Below are 17,023 nucleotides of genomic sequence, written 5' to 3'. Positions count from 1 at the left end.
TATGAACTTGTTTTTTGGCCTCTAGAGGCCAAAATTTCCATTCCTTCTGCTACTATGGGTTGAGTTCAGCACTAGCTAATTGCTGTCCCTTTCCTTGGAGAGGGTGGTGTTTCAGAGAACGCTTCTTGCACTTATATATTTACATATACACATATCTGTAAGTGTGTGTATAAATATATATTACAGCTTGTTTGGATTCTTTTGGGGTAAATATTACTACCATTATTTTCTAAGCTTCAAGTGTGACTGTTTGCCATATGCAAGGAAAGTGTCATGACTTTGTTTAATCAAACAAGGAAGAATTTCCAAGCTGGTAAAAAAAAAACCTGGAATATGACTCTGGCCAATATCAGATGCTTCAGAGAAAAATGTAAGGGATGCTACAGTATGTATTTCTGGGATAAACTGTGCAATTATACAGAATAAAACAAACTTAGCTGCCACAGTTACTGAGTTAATATTAACCATGAATTGTAAGAACAAAAACCATGAGTAGAATCAGCTGTTCGCACCCTGAGTGATGTATGGAGTTTGAGGAGGTAACCATAGCGCATTCCAAACTTTCTGCTTCTCCCCCAGACGTATTGCCTGCTTCAGTACAGCAGCAGGAACCTCGCATACCTGCCACTAAGAGAACTGCAGGATTGTTCGTCTCTGCATGGAGATTGTTCGTCTCTGCTCATGATACAACTATAGCTGTTTACAACAGCAGCTTTCATACAGAGTCTCAAGAAGAGAGGTGAAATAAGCCAAACAGGGCTTATTTCTAGCTTATCTGCTAGATCTGAAGTCACTGTCCTACTGGGTATTTCTGGGCATGGGCTGTGAAGAGGCAGTGCTGCCACACCTACTGTGTTTTGGGTTATACATGTATGGTGCGGAGCTGCATGATGTCATGGTGTGCATTTCTCCTTTTGGCTGGCAAAGCAGAAAAAACAACCCTTCCCTAAGTTTCTCCTGTACCCAGAGAATCAGATATCCAGTGTTGAATGTATGTCATGTTAGGAAAGGACCTCTAAAATATTTATAATTAATATTGTTGAACGAGTAACTCTGAACAACAACTCCTTTTTACTGAAAATTTAAGAAAGCCAAATTAAAAGCATGTGTCTGATTTAAAGAACAAAACCACACAAAACCTGAAAAGCATCTTTGTATGTTCCATTTAAATGTTTGGAGGCAATTCTGAGACAAGGATCTAAATTTAGTGAAGTGATTCAACAGTTACATTAGCCTACATGATACCAGCACTAACTTGGCTGGCAGACAGCCAGAGTTGCAGGGCCAGATTGAGAGGTGCAAGGAAGAAGACTTGTTTGTCTTCAGGAAAGCAGTGCTAGCTACTTTCATTCTTTTCCATGTATATTGTATGACTAAAATATGTGGAGAAAGAACATAGCAAATAACTAATACTAAATGCTCTTAATTTCTGACTCGCTGACATCCAAGTATTTTAAATACTCTGCAACATCAGTGAAGTTGCAAACTTCATGTAAGGTAGGTTGGATGTTTGTACAAATAAGTGTGCTGTAGTACAGCAAAATTAAAAGCTATGCCCAGTATTTCTGAATAAGTGAATAAGTTCTTTGAGAATGTGAAAGGTTATCCCAAGACACTAAGTCTATTAAAAGTTAAATTAAAGATATCGCTTGATTTATTCAGTGTAGAAATTTCTTAAGTGACAATTCATTTATGCTTTCTTTCTGACCTAGTCGTTCTCCTTATAAATTAATATCTTGCATGGAATTGTGACCTGCTGAATAGCTCTTTCTCATCAGCAGAACACTCCTGAAATTTGCAAGGATTTTTGAGATCTTCCCTGGTTCACCTCAACTGTAATCAGATTTTTCAGCCTTTTTGTGACACTGGAAGTCTCAGCACAAATGTCAGGTCTCATCCTTAATCAATGAATCCTTTCAAAAGCAGGAAGAAAAGGTTTTCATTATCATAACCCTGGTCTTTTTTGGCGAGATATATCAGGAATATCAGCACTGTTAGATGACTGCAGCAGTCCAACATCCTGCATTTTTCTAGAAGGGTGCATGGTGCTGGGAAGCTCTGGACATGCGGCAGGGCTGGCTTTCAGGTTCTGGAGGGACTTCAAGTGCAGACTGGGCTTTGTGGCACACCACTGTGCCCTCGGTTATACCAATCCAGTTACTGACGAGACAAACTGTTAGCATTTCTAATTCCAGGACACTTTATCCAGACCCTAGGTGCCTTACCCTATTACATTATTAATTTCTGTCCCAGCTTTGGACACTTTCACATGCTGGAGACTATGCTGTTTTGTAATTGCTTTATTAAAAGTGCAGATGAAAATCAGTTAGATCTGTACTACTGGCTGCAAATGAATTTCACTTAGAAGCTATTACAGTTACCAGCCCCAAATTATCCTCATCCCAGCTGGAGTGGTGCCTCGGTCGCAATTCACCTTTTAAAATGTTCTTTGTGTGGCTAAGTCAGAGAAAAAAGAACCTAATTGGCCTTTATTGTAATTTTTATTGGTGCATTTCCAGTGGATCTTTTTGTTTAACATTACAACAGAGTAAGTCAGAAGCTTTGTGTAAATCATAGTTACCACTTGGATTAACATTAGTGCCACAGAAAATGGAGATAAACCCTCAGGGGAGAGATTCAGCCCTTGGTTCGTGCAGAACCAAGTCACACAAACACTGAAAAAGATGGTGTCTTCCCCAAATTTCTGGTAGGTTTTCTGCTCCAACCAGGGCAGCTGCGGCCACATCTCTGGCCTGGGATTCTGCATGCCTTGGTCCGGATGTGCATTGGTGAGCACTGTTAAACAGCTTAAGAACGTGGACATCAGTCCAGAAATACTTCATGAGCATGTTTCCCCCATTGCTCTAGGTCTGCCTGTTCTTGATGTTCTTTGTGCATAGGTGACTCTTGCACAGGCTGCACAAACCCTTCAGGGGACTGATCCTGGAGGTTCTTTGCACTGGGGAGGCCAGTTGAGTCTGAGAAAGGTAAGGAAGGCTGTCCTGAGTCACCAGCAGTGCAGAAGACAGCTCCATTCATCACTCTTCTGCCTGGGTACCGTGAGGTATAGATCTCTGATCCCTAATTCACAGAGGAACTTAAATTTCCAGGGATTGCTCAGGATACTCAGCACTTCAATTGCAGTTAGTAACTTGAGGGTTCAGTCGGTAATACCAGACTCCAGGCACATGTCCTGTTTTGCTGAGAGAGGTGGGAGCAACTTAAATAGCGAGAAGCGCAAAAGGGAGGAGGTTGTGTTTCGGGGGTGTGTTGTAAGCCATCCTCCATCACCATCTGACTGAAAGGCTTCAGAGGTGCCTGGAGCCTGCAGGGTCTGTGTCACTGAGGCAGGGAATCAACAGTGGACACACCACAGCACCATTTTATTACTTACGTGACTTCAGCAGCAGAATATCTCACTCACAGAATAGGACAGCTGTGGGAAGAACAAGGGGGGCAAAAAGGCCTGGTAGCTTGCATTTAACTCATCAGCCAACTAACAAGCTTGTTTGCTTCCTTTGGTGGGAACCATAAATTCCTGACAAGTCTGCCCGCTCTGAGTGAAGCAGAACATCAACAGTTCTGCTTTCAGCACCAGTGGCAGGAGAAGGGTTTGCAACAGGGATACTGATCTGAGCTGTCCAAAAAAAAAAAAAAAAAAGAACAGCCAACCAACAAAAACAACCAACAAAAACCCAACCGCCCTTCAGAGAGATTTAATATATTGAGGTCTGCACAAATATAGGTGGGCTTTGGGAGCGGATTTTCATTTCACTGCAGTGCCATCCTTTCAATATCATTTTATTCCACTGTTAAATGTGTTACATTCTCTGCAGTAGTTCCTTGATTTTTTTTTTCAGTTTAGATCAGCTCTTACAATGAGGTTATTCTGAAAATGGTGGCATTTTGTGACCCATGGCTGCTAATTTCCATATCTAATTATCCAGTTTACAACTAAGTAAATGGACTGTCTTGCTGCATAATCTTATTACATAAATTTCATACTAATCATCAGTCATGGCATCTCTGCTCTTTGGAGCCCTTTGAGCTGCGACAGTTAAGATACACCAACTTCTGGCACACCAGAGGGCCGTGTCGTTCTCATCTCGTTTGTCAGCTTTTGACTCCTCAGCCCAAGCGTGTGTTTACTCTTTTGGAAGGACACACGCTTTGGGACAACCTCAAAGTTGCCCTTGTTACATTTGGCAACCCATTTTAACCACTCCCCCCCATACTCCTGTGTTTTCCTGTTATCACTTAGTTTAACATGAGGCATTTTTAGATCATTTGCTTATATGGCAATACATTTTTCTGAAACACTGCTTGGCAAAAGGCCAAAGCCATGTGGCTAGCAAGAACCTGAAATTGCGATGCTTGTTTAGGTGTTTGGCTTCAGGTATTGGCATTTCTCATATATAAAGCTTCTCCAAATGATTTGATGCCATGACAGCAGCTCTTCTCTCAATAAAACAAACCCAAACACAGAGGGAACTGTCCCCCTTTAGGGCAGGAACTAAAATGATAAGGCCAGCTGGGCTTCACCCCAGTTTCATTAACATGCACCTCTTCTGGCTCTACAAGATTCCATTCCCCTGAGCAGCACTCGCTATCATTAGAAAGCTGGTTCCAGCAGCAACCCCTTTCTCTGTTGGAAAACCCACACACTTCAGCTGTAATAGTTTTTTTGTTTGTTTGTTTGTTTTGGTTTTTGGTTTGGTTTGTTTTTTTGGTGGTGGTGTTTTTTTCCTCCTCTCAGAAGTGATGGGGAAGTAACTACTGGCATAAAATTTTAGGTAATTCTTTTTTCTTACAACAGAGAAAAGGTCTACCAGTCCTCTCTCCCATGTCAGGACCATTCCTTGAGTGCATTAATGCCTTGGCAGGTAACAGCGAATGCTTCCTGAGGTGTCCAGTTAGGAACAGGGTCTCACAAGGCTTCCCGTGAGCAAGACAGGCACCTTTAGAACATGCTTCAGATCTTAGGTGGACAGACTCTGTCACTCACAGCTAACCCCATACAGACATGAGGTCTACTTAACCTTCCATTGACTGAAATATTTGCCTACAGCTAGGTGAGATGAATCCAGACTGAAGACATTACTCACTTATCAACTGTGCAAATTTAGCCTGGATCTCAAACTGTGGTCTCTCCAACTCTTGTACTGTTAGCGACAACAGAAGCTGTCAAATCATTCTTCAGCTACAGCTTTCTGTGGATGGTTTCTGTCTCTGGTTAGGCTGATGTCAATCCACTGAAGCTACTGGGTGAATGAGGTTGCAGAAGCATAACTGGGTGTGTATACACATATATTAGTTATGTACAGTACAAATAATAGAAACACAGTAGTAATCCTCCTGGTGATACATGAGACAGAGGAGAATCCAATTAATTTCTCTCCTCATTGTGGTTCTGCAGAGCTGCATAAAGTAAATAAATGTTAATTTTGCAATTAAACAAAGTGTTTGATACAGTATACACAAAGGAACAGGTCCGCAAAAAATTGGTAGCGGTCTTATTAAATTAGTTTCATAGCAGAGTTATGTTAGTCTATTAGTCCAGTAGAAGAACTTTATCAGGACTCTTCCATTTAACTTGCTAAGACCGGCTGCATTATATTGCACTTGCAATTATACCTGAGAAGATGCATGAAATTAATCAAAGGTGAATAACAAAGCTTGTTCTGTTTTGTTTTCTTCTGCAATGTGCTAATGTCTGCATGAAAGGCTTCCAGTTCAGTGCTCAGTAGATTTCCACAATCCGTGCATCTCTATTTGGACAAGTAACTGGAATTATGACGTCCTACTGTACCTAAAATAGACTGGACTACCAAGGGGAGGTGTCATGAAATGACATTTAGTAAAAACCGTTCTCTGTTCCATAGCACAGTTCCCTGCAGTGTCCTTCATGCCAGTTATTGATCAGATCTTCACTCAATGCAGAAAGCCGCTCTTTCAGCCCATGCTTTAAATGTAATAATAAAGTAGGTCATTGATTAACTGGAAGTATGACAGACAACTCCTCTGGTCAGGTCCTGATGTACTGTAAATCTCGGGGGAGGAGGGCAAGCGATGAATCAGTGATGTGAAAAGAAATAAAGCCCACAGGTTTTTGTCTTCTGGGAGGACTTCTCGCAGCAAAATAGTTGATAGCACTACCCTCAGCCAGCTGACAGCTATACGAATTTGCCAGGGAAGTGTTTTCAATTTCCAAAAAAAGGAAGGGAAGAAACAAATGTATAAGATGAAATTCACATACCCAGCTGCACTACCTGAGGAATATTTTAGTTTGCAGACAACTTGTATGGGCTACCCCTACTTTTTTAGGAACCTGGTCTGGTGGGAATTGGCTTTATCCTGGCCATGCTGAGTACCCAGTACCTCCTCCCCGATGGATTATTTTTTTTCCTCTTCAAAATTGCTCATCACGTGCCACGGCTAGGGTTGCTAGATGTCAAATCTGCTCATCAATCAGTTCAGAGAGCAGAACAATGTTGGCTCAGCACAATGCACTGTGACACCCAGCAGCTTTTATGTGCTCGTGTTTGATGTGATTTTTTTTCCTAAGCATGTATCATCTGCAAGTTCTACTGCTACCTCCTCACTGCCTCCCACTTGCCCACCCAGTAATAGCTAGCTCAGCCACTTGCGTATCTTTTTTTCCCTCCAGACAGTAGCACTGCCCACAGTCAGTCTACATGAACATATTGGCGTGTGAAAAGAGAAAATAAAACAACTGGCATTTATTTAGTTGTTTTTCAGATACAGCTATGCTCTGAGGACCTCATCATCACCCACGTATCTCCAGCCTTTCTGTCTCCTGTCCGTGTCTCCAGTGCCCTGCCCGCTCCACCCCTCTGCTCTCCCTGCCTGTAGCTGCAGCATCCTGAGCCGAGCAGTGGCTGCTGTCAGAGGTTTAAGGGGGGAAATTATGCACATGAATTAACTCAGACAGCATTTTCAGTCAAGTTTACATTTGTTTTTTAATCAGAATTACACAAATATATATGTATACACATACAGTCAAACATATAGACCTATAAAACACTGTCGGATTCCCTACTGCCCTTCATTTTGTATGGTCACTGTGTTTGTGCAAGAAAGCTCAAAGTGATATTGAACATTGCTAAAGTACAAGGGCCTCTGTCGATGAACGAGGTTAGCAGAATTCTGTCATTGTTCATTTTTGCTTTTAGAAATTTGATTTTTTTAATGAAACAAATAAAAAAGATGCTGAATAATAACCTAGCATTGTGTTAAAGTAGCTGTTTTAGATAACAAACTAATGAAAAACTTTAGCCCAATCTGTTGCTCCAGATCTTGATTCTTTCCTTTCATTCTCTCTCTCTTTTTGATTTGAAGCAAACACTTGCACCTGATCTTGACATGCAATTTATCAAAGCTAGAAAATGTAACAGTAGGTCTGCATGGCAGAGCTGAATGTTTGATACTATCAGCAACTCTTAGCTAGTGATTACCTAAATGCTGCAGGCATGAAAATGATGCTCTAAATTACATTAAATGAAGCAGCATACTGGAAAATGACCAAGATTACTCAGCATTTTCATCTTAGGAAATCCTCCTGTTGCTAGAATAGAAAAAGCCTCTACTAGTCGCTTTGTAACAGGGACACAGAACACGAGCTAAATTCATCCACAGTTATTTATACAGAATGATATCATAAGTACATTCAGGAACTACTTGAATGAGAAAATCAACACTATGCAAAATACTACAGGGGCTGTGCCTGGTTTTAAGAATAAGGCCCTAAGCCCTTGGAGTAAACCTTCCTGAAATCTTGTAATGTCATCTCACTACCCAGTCATGGAGGCTGGAGTTGCCTCATCCGAAGTCCCACCTGAATTCTTAGGGCACTGACATACCTATTTTATTTTTTTTCAGATGCCTATTCAGTGCCTGTGTAGGTCAACCAAGGAGCAACTCAAAGAGATACCAAAGACTTGGACACAACTCTAGCTCTCCTATTCTGATGGCCTGAATAAGAGTGAGTAGAGGTTGGCTTCAGCTCTCATTCATGAGATGCTACAGCACTCAGGAAGCCTCCAGCTTTCATTTCCAGAACAGGTGAGATGCTGAGCAGGGATTGTGGCTTTTTCATGTGGCGGAGGAATTCACTCTTAAATGCACTTGAAAGCATTGAAGGGAGGGAAGGAAAACACCTGTGGTTTTCCTATTTGTAAGCCTACTCATTGGATTACTCACAAGATCTCCAGCTCCACAGGTCTGACTTGAAGTTTTCAGGAGTGAATCCATGAGCATCAATTTTGAGGTTTCTTCTGTGGCGAAAGAAAAGGAAATTCCATATAGCTCCTTCAGGCTCCGATAGAAGAGGAGTCTTCCCACAAAGGTAACTCAAGAACTATTGTTTGTTATGTCATTTGCCGCATCCAGGTATTAAATCATCTTTGACAAATCCTTTGTTTTATACCTGTTGTATGGTTACCAGGGTGGATTTCCCCTACTTTCAGCAAGTTTGGAAAGTTGCTCTTCAAATCTTATGTAAATATGAGCTTCAGTAGCTGACGGAAAACATAAGGAGATGGGGAATTTGCCTCATTTTTATAGCTTAAACTACTGTTCATCAACCCACTTTGGTTGTAGGGAGTGCTGAAGAAAGAGTAATGCGTCAGAAGACTGAGAGCTGCTTCCAGTAACATTTGAAAATGAGTTTATGAAAATAGGCACTGCTTTACATTTTTTTTTGGTATAAAATACATATTAAAATGTACAAAGTATATTGAGTATTGACATTTTGTGGAAAGACTGTCTAACGAGAATATATTCCAAAAAGATAGCTATATGCATGTATGTGAGTGTATACTGTGTACATATATATTTACAATAATCACTTTATCTGCAGAAAACATTTTCTAGTCTCTACAGTTTACAGCAGCAAATGTCCTACAAGATTTGAGTTTGGGTAAAATATTTCACTTGGGTTAAATGCTGAAGCCCAAGTCCGATATGAAGGTGCCTCTGACACTCACACAATCCTTTGCCCTCAGAGCTTCTTGTGAGGTCTTCAAGGGGCCTATGCTCATGTACAAGGTGTGCCTGGGGCCACCTCTCCTAATGACACTAATTCACTCATGAATTCAACAGGATTCACAAAATTGGCATTTCCTCATCTGACATCTCAAGGACCATAATTTAGTAGACAAGTTCTAAATAAGGTTAATGCCTTACAAAAAATACCCAGAGGTAGCAGCACAAGCAGCACACAGGTACCCTCCTTTACTTAGTGTATGAATTAACACAACATCTATTTCACAGAATAATAAAAAGCACAGGTTTTTACTAAGACTTCTACACAAAGCAACACCGAATGAATGACAACATTAATTGTCTGAAATCCTAAGTAGATGATACACAGACAAGTTAGCTAGGAAAAGAATTGATTAGTAAACCAAAACACAATAGTTAGGAGTAAATCCAGGAAACATCCTCCCTTTGCAATGAATGAGAGAACAAATTCAGAATACATTTGCTAAGCTATTGGAAGAGCAGGAAAAAAAAGAGTCTGCAGTTTAAAAACAAGAGGCTAAGCCATTTCTGTTTACACAGATTTTAACGTATCTGATAGGACCAGGGCCTTTGTTTTGTAACTAGATTAGCTGATGTGAATCTGGCTGCATCTGTATGGCATCACTGTGGTAAGTGGGATCCAAATGGATGACTAACTCTAGCAGTGGATTTTGTTTCCAGACCGGGGTGCTAGGTGGTCAGCCGGCCAAATAGCTCTATGTGAATGCCCTGTTCTGTTCGCTAGACTGTAAGTGCAGCCATTTTACTGATCAAATTTCCCTCATCTTAAGCAAAACTAAAGAAAAAGTAAGTATTAGAGATCCTAAAATGAGTATGATAAGTAGTGGGAAAAAATGTATTTCCTGTGGAGTTATACAATTATGGAGCACTGGGAAATATACAGAATGGCATACTGGAACAGAATGAAACCTGTTTTAGAGGAAAATGAAATATTAAGAGTAAACTATTTAACTTTTCCGTGAAAATTAAGAAAAGTAGAAGAGGAGAAAACAGGAATAGTTTCAGCCTTAAAAATCCTTATCTATATTACATTCAGAAGTCTTTCTATAAGATATCCCAATTAAAAAGTCTTTCAAGAACAATATTGACACTATTTTGCTTATTACATGGTTGGTGATATCAGCTAAATAACTTCATTTGTCATAGCATCTTATTATCCACTTGAAATTTTGAGTGATGGAAACAATTAAAATTGGAAGAGAGAAAAACAAACTCGGCATGTTTCAATCAAGTAATCAGAAATCCACCTGAAAAGCAGGTGTTGCTCAGTTGCCAGTCAGTGTAATGCAAGTATGTAAATGTTGTGTTTACTACGAACTTGCAACCTGAGGCTTTCTTAGAGGCTTTTCATATTTGTGTTAGCTCTGCTTAATGAAAATACCAAAATAAAGAGGGATTCTTTTTAACCTCACATGTTGAGCTGAGGACACCTACAATATTTTAGGAAAGTTGGGACTGTCATTAATGTCATCTAGACAAAAAGCAGGAGGATGGCATTATTTTGTTATTGTGAAATGTTTCTAAATGTACCTTGCAGATTCATATAACCGTAGGACGGTATGTCTGCTGATGACTCATGCTGACTCACCCACCAAGCCAGAATTTACTGAGCTTTCTTCTGTGCCCACACACAGTGATATGATTTCCAGTCTGAGTGAATTCTTTAAAATTTAATTTAGTAGGCTTTAACTAGAGAGACAGATACACTTCTTCAACGGTTGCCTTAATTTGTATTTATGTCTTATTAAATGCGTGTTCAGATTATGTTTTGGAGAATCCATTGAAATCAATTTTTAAAATAACGTGGATAAGTGCAACTGTACTTTCTGAATACAGAGGTCTGTCTGAAAGTGGTGCAGGTATATAGAAACGGTGATAATTTACTGATGCTATGGACCTAATGGCCTAATACGTAACCACTGCCTTTTTGCTATGGTTTTAGCAGTAGTGCTTCAATTGTGACAAATCTCCAGGCTCTTAGGCAATGAATAATTAATAAAAAGATGAACTGACCTGATTGTTTTCGTCTTTAAAGCTGAAAAAGCATACACTGCTCCACCGAAGTCAACAGAATTAAATGGTAAAAATCTAGGTGGAAAAGCAATTCTTTAAATGCTACTACAAATACGTTCAGAGTGATTTTACTTTTTCTGAAATAAGTCGAAATTGTATGGTAGACTTTACTGGCAATGTGATTAGTCCAATTGTTTGTCTCTCTGAGTTCTTGTTAAAATCTGATGTGATGTAGCAGCCTGAGAAGTATTTCTTGTTGTTACAGTAGAAGCTGCAGGGATTGAAAAGACAAATGCCAGTGAGATTAGCTCTTGGAACCGAATAAATACTTCTCTACTTTCTTGGACTCTTTCATACAGAGTCATGTATTTGTTAAATCGGGATTTATAATAGTCTTATCCTCACCCTGGGATGCTTTCCCCTCCACACAAAGACTAAGAGGAAAAATAAAACTTGCTTGGACTGCTGCTGCACAAATTGCTTTTTAAACTCTTCTGACAAATGACTAATGAATGTTCAAGCAACAGAAAATGAGAGGAGTGAATGTTCCCCCAAAAGAACATGATCCAATGCTTCAGTAAATTGGTAAGGTCTCCAGACTTGACTCCACCTTTGCAGTATTCTGATATGAGCAGTTCATGCCCCCAAGCCTCATGCTCTTTCTCTGAGAATTTGTCATTTCTCAAAAGTATGTCAGCTTTGACAGTGTAATGGGGCTGTGCATTTTATTTTTCTTGCTCCTGCAGTCAGTCAGGCATGATTCCTAATCTGCATGAGTTTGGCTATGATTCTGTCTTCTGATCTCTGGGATTCACTAAATTGCCCTGTCCTCTGAATCTGAAAGTGCTGGATGAGTGGACACTTTGTCCCTTGTGGTTTCTGCTCCACTGACTTTCTTGTACTTTGGGTATAGAGTCCTTTGTTTTTCTGCTGGAAAACAAAAATCTCAGACTTGAAGTCTTTAGTCACACCTTCCTGCCTACATCATTGTTTGCACAGGACTTTCTTGTAATTCTGTCACTAGAATTCAGAAGCTGTTGGTTTTGTGGTTTGAGTTAAATGTGCTCGAAAATAGAGTGTAACTTCTTCTTTTCATTGCTCCAACCCCAAGCAGCCATTAGGATTCTGTATATAGTAAGGCACGACACAAAGAGAACCACACAGTTGTAAGACAAGGTTTGAACAGAAGTTGCAATATGTGCCCCTCCATCAGTCCCTGCATGTTTTGCCTGTTAATGTTCCTCCTCCTGCTCTTGCACTGCCAATCACAGTCAAAGTTTTATTTGAAACCATGATTTCTACCAGACAGGCATGCACAAAGGACTTGACCCTGCTGAACTTCTGTCAGAAGCTCCCGAGTAGGGATGCCCAATTCTGAGCCTCCAAGCCTCTCGCTCAGAGTAAGCCATATAGCAAGGCCACATACTGTGCTCCATCCTTTGCTGCAGGACACGAGACTTCTCTAGAAGTGCCTTAATTACAGAATAAATATAATAGGTTGCTTGCAGCAAGTTTCCCACCCTGAAGAGATGAGTGCTGCTGAAATGTAGGAACTGAGAGTAGATTACTATTGCTGAGGAATTCAGATGCTGTTAATCCCCTTCTTCTGCGGTGCCACAGACCTATGAGGAGGAAAGAGTGACTACTGGCTTAATGGTTGTGACAGTAGCTCATTTCTAAAAGCCCTCTTTCTCCAGTAGCCCTGGTCTTTCCCCTGTTTTATTGCCGGATTGGGAAAAGGCCTCCAGACAGAATGGTGGTAAGTAGGCCACTGCCACTACCAGAGCAAGTCATTTTGCCTACAGCCTATTCCTGTGGGCTACAGACAGTATAAATAAACCTGGAAGTCATAGTCACTGCAGACTGAATGTCCCTGCTCTTTTCGATGTCTCTGTAAATACCTCATCCTCTGTTCTTTTACTCTTGATTTGCAAAAACACAGCGATAACGTAATACTGATGTGGTAGTAATTGAAAAAAATAACATGGTTTTTCAAGGAGGGAAAATTCCCAAGCCCCATCTAGCATTGCAATTAAGTGGTTTATGGTGTTTCAGCTAACACTAGCCTTTCCTGGATAAATATAGACAACTGCAAAGCCTGTATCCAAAGGTCTCTCTCTATCTGAATAAACTGACCCAGAGGTTTTCTGTATTTCTATAGCTTATATTCTGCTTTGCATCAAATTTTAAGAACTGTATTGTGTTATGATGGTGCCAGCAGTGTGTTTGGAAGTGTCCAATGCGTACTCGTCTTTGCACTTGCTGCACTTCAGTTGTGGAGCCGCTCTTATTATTTTTTTCAAATACATTATTAAAAATCTGAGCATGTTACTGTTGAAGAGCTTTGCACAGTAGTGCTCTCAAGTGCCTGTTGCCATTCTTTCTTTTCCAGCTCTCACCATTTTGTTGTTCTTACACCATTTTGCAATGGAAGGTAATATTTACATGCCTTGAATCTTTTTTTTTTTTTTTTTTTTTTTTTAAATGCCAGATATTCACCTGGCTCCTCCTGGCAGTTGAACACCATAGCTCCCTGGGGTGCCCTTGCTTGACTGTCTTGGAGTTGTACACGTTCTTCTGCCTCGTGCCTCTGTCCCTGCACTACTGCATCCTTGGGAGTGCCAGGGCACTGCGTAACCTCCAAAAAAATTTAACCTAAGCTGGGTACCTCCAATTATACAATCTGACTTGTTCAACAAATACCCACAAGAACAGACTTCTTCCCACACTGCAACACTGACTCTTGCTACTTATTAAGAAAAGCTTTAGTTTCTGAAATTTCTCCCAGGTTGTGGGTATCCTAAAGGTGTGTGTGCCATCTCATTCATTTGGAACTGGTGCTTCCTCAGAAGTCACGCCTGGTGTTTGCCATTGTTATTTGAAATCATTTTTACCAGGCAAACTTAAACAAGAAACAAAATATTCTACTAGCAAAACAAGGGTTAAGTTTCTGATTACAAATTGGAAACAAACTTAACAAATGCACAAAAAAAATAATGCGTAAAAACAAGAAAGTCCAATTTCAAAATGTAGTTTGTCCTGATAGTCACAGAGGATTTCTTTGAGGCATAACTTGTCTCTGGGAGCCAAGGAGATGGTACAAATGCATTTCTCTTTTTGGTTGTTGCCTGTCTCCACACAAAGTACCAGGGACTTCCCTCACTGCAAGGAAGGATAAACTTCAGAACATTTCTTCAGACCATTTCACTTCCCTTGCTTCCTTCAGCTTAGAGAAAAATCTAATATATTGTATGGGAGTTTTGATCAACCTGAGCTATTTATATGAATGCAAATGAAATCTGTTTGAGCTTGACTAAAAATGAATCATCCCTGATACGCAATGATCCTTTGACACACTGATTTCCAAATTTAGATTTACCTTCCTGCTTAGAAAGTCTGTTGAATTACAATTTGATTTGGGTCTCCGTTTCCCAGACACCATAACTTCTATTATGAAATTTCTTTTTTTGTCTTTTTAAGACCTTACACATTTCATATAACAAAAATATCAACTGTACATCAGATTCCAACCTCACAGCTCGTGAAAAATGGATGACTCTTCTTAGAGTTCACACTTGAGACATCACTAATACTGATGATCAGTTTAGGCTTTGCAGCATTTTCTCAAATCATTTTCATTTCTCTCATTTTTTCACTTAATCATTTCAGAGGTCTTATGCTATCATAGTAACTCCTAACTCTAATTCCCTTAGCCACGGTTAATTATAGCTATTCCAGCAGTTTCTCTGTGTTATTTATTCTGGAGTTTCTTGGTACTGACAAGGCCAAGGAGAGATCTTTTGGGGGCTCTTTCACTTCCAGAAATGCTGCTTTTAACATGTCAAGTCCCATCACCAGCAAGATATTTCTGTTTCATATTTGTACTAGAGTGTAAAATTCATGAATCTGTGCTCATTTCTCCGTACACATTTTAAATGCAATGTCCTTTTCTAACTAGTTTTGGATTGTCTTTGAAATTAGGCATTTTTTTTCTAGCCATTTAAAATGCACTTATTTAGCTGGGGAAACAGGTAGCCTGTTTAAAAGGTACGCTTTACACATTTCACTGGCTTGATTGTTCTATTGGCAGAAAGGCACTTTTGCAATATATATGCTTGTCTTAATTGGCAGTCCTTTGATGGGGCGTGGGAGCAGAGTTCGTAACATTAATTATGCAGAGACATGCCTATTCTTATTTTGTATTTTCTCTTTGATAACTGAAAAAAATAATTTATTTCTGTGTTTCAAAAACACTGCTAGATTTTATTTTATTTTTTTTTTCTTAGAGGGGAGTCTATCCTTTACTTCTTCCATGGAGTGTATTTTTACCAGCATTAGTGGTACTCTGGCTTGAGCAGAGCTGAAACCAAAGGCTCTCATCATGATGCTAGTTTCCCTTTGCCGAAACAGGAGGGAGTCAGAGCACTCAGTACCTTGAAGGAAGTGCACAGCATACTTAACGTCGACGCTATTACTATGGTTGGCATATTTTGACCATCGTATTTTTCTCTTTGATAGTGACATACAGTAAAGAGTGAACATTATCTTTAAGCTGCAATCTGATCTTACTGAGCTTTAAGTGCAGCAAAGGGCAGTGGATTTTCTCTTCAGCAGCAACACAAACAGCAGGAGTTCTGGAAATTGTAGTGGCAACAGCAGCTTCTGTTGTGACAGTTCTCTCGTAGGTCACCATGGTGAGAATGTATCTGAGCGTTAATTTTCTTTTTTTCTTTTTTTTTTTTTCTTTTTTTTTTTTGTCCAGATGCTAATGTCATTTCTAGAAGCCAGAAGAATACCTTATATAAATTAATATCCTTACCATAAATAATGTTCAAGTGGATATGCTAAAAAGAAATGTACACGTTTTTAGGACAGATTTAATAACTAGACAAAGGAAGGGTTAACAATACTTTCAAGGCTAAATACAGCATATTTATGTTTAAAGCTGTTGTTCTTTCTGCTGGTATATCTGACAAACAACAACAACAAAAAAACCACTGTTAATTGGAAGAACTTACTGAATAAATAACAACATGGAGTCTGGCCTACATTCTGCTTTGCTTTTCTCTGTGCAGATTCATTACGTGATTATATGTCTTAATATTAAAAACTCATTTTTGACCTGTGGGTACTGCAAGACGATGCAGGGGCCCTGCTTGGGTTCAGCATGCAGAAGGCAAAGCTTCCTGCCCAGAGCTCAGGATTGAAGTGGCCCCAAAGCAGCTGAGCTGCTTTGACTCTGCTGGTCAATGACAGCCCCTAGCATACCCTCCCACGAAAATGCAGGAAAGGAAGCATTAAGTATTTTTGTAACAGCTGGGGGGAGGGCTCTATCTGGAGTTAGCCGTCCTGCTCACAGCAATCCGGAGTGCAGCCTATTGTTCCTACCAGGTGGGCCTGCTGCTGGTGACTGACGGAGTCGCCACCCAGAGCCTCCATTAGCAAGCCTGCAGCCACTCACGTCTGCAGCCCCGGCCTGCTGGGCTGCTTCTGGGGCTGGATACTAGCGACCACTGCTCAGGTGTGAGGAGATGTTAGAGAAACAGAGGCCTTTCCTTTGCTGTGGGCTTGCTTGTCTTGGTTTGTTTCATTTCTTGCCGCCTTCTTTTTCTACTTCTGCAATTAACTACTCAGTGTGTATTCATCAGTTGCACACATCTATAAATTACTCAGTCCCTGCTGCAATTTGGTGCTTTAGGAAAAGGTTCAGTGACCTACTGGACACACATGAAGTTTCTGTCAGAAAGACTTTTCACAAAAAGAAAAAACCCTCTCAAGACCCACTTTGCTCATCAGTACATTTCAAGTGTTGGATGGGGCAGCCCTCCATACCACACAATCTGGTTGCTGGTGGTTTTTCCACCCAGAACGATGATGAGTCTCATCCATCCCTGTTTAACAGCCGGGCTGGATGCCCTCACCAGAAATGTCCTGAAATAATACAAAC

The sequence above is a fragment of the Aythya fuligula genome, chromosome 3 (genome assembly GCF_009819795.1).
Source record: "Aythya fuligula isolate bAytFul2 chromosome 3, bAytFul2.pri, whole genome shotgun sequence".
NCBI classification, from domain to species: domain Eukaryota; kingdom Metazoa; phylum Chordata; class Aves; order Anseriformes; family Anatidae; genus Aythya; species Aythya fuligula.
Note: the sequence above shows the minus strand (reverse complement) of the source record.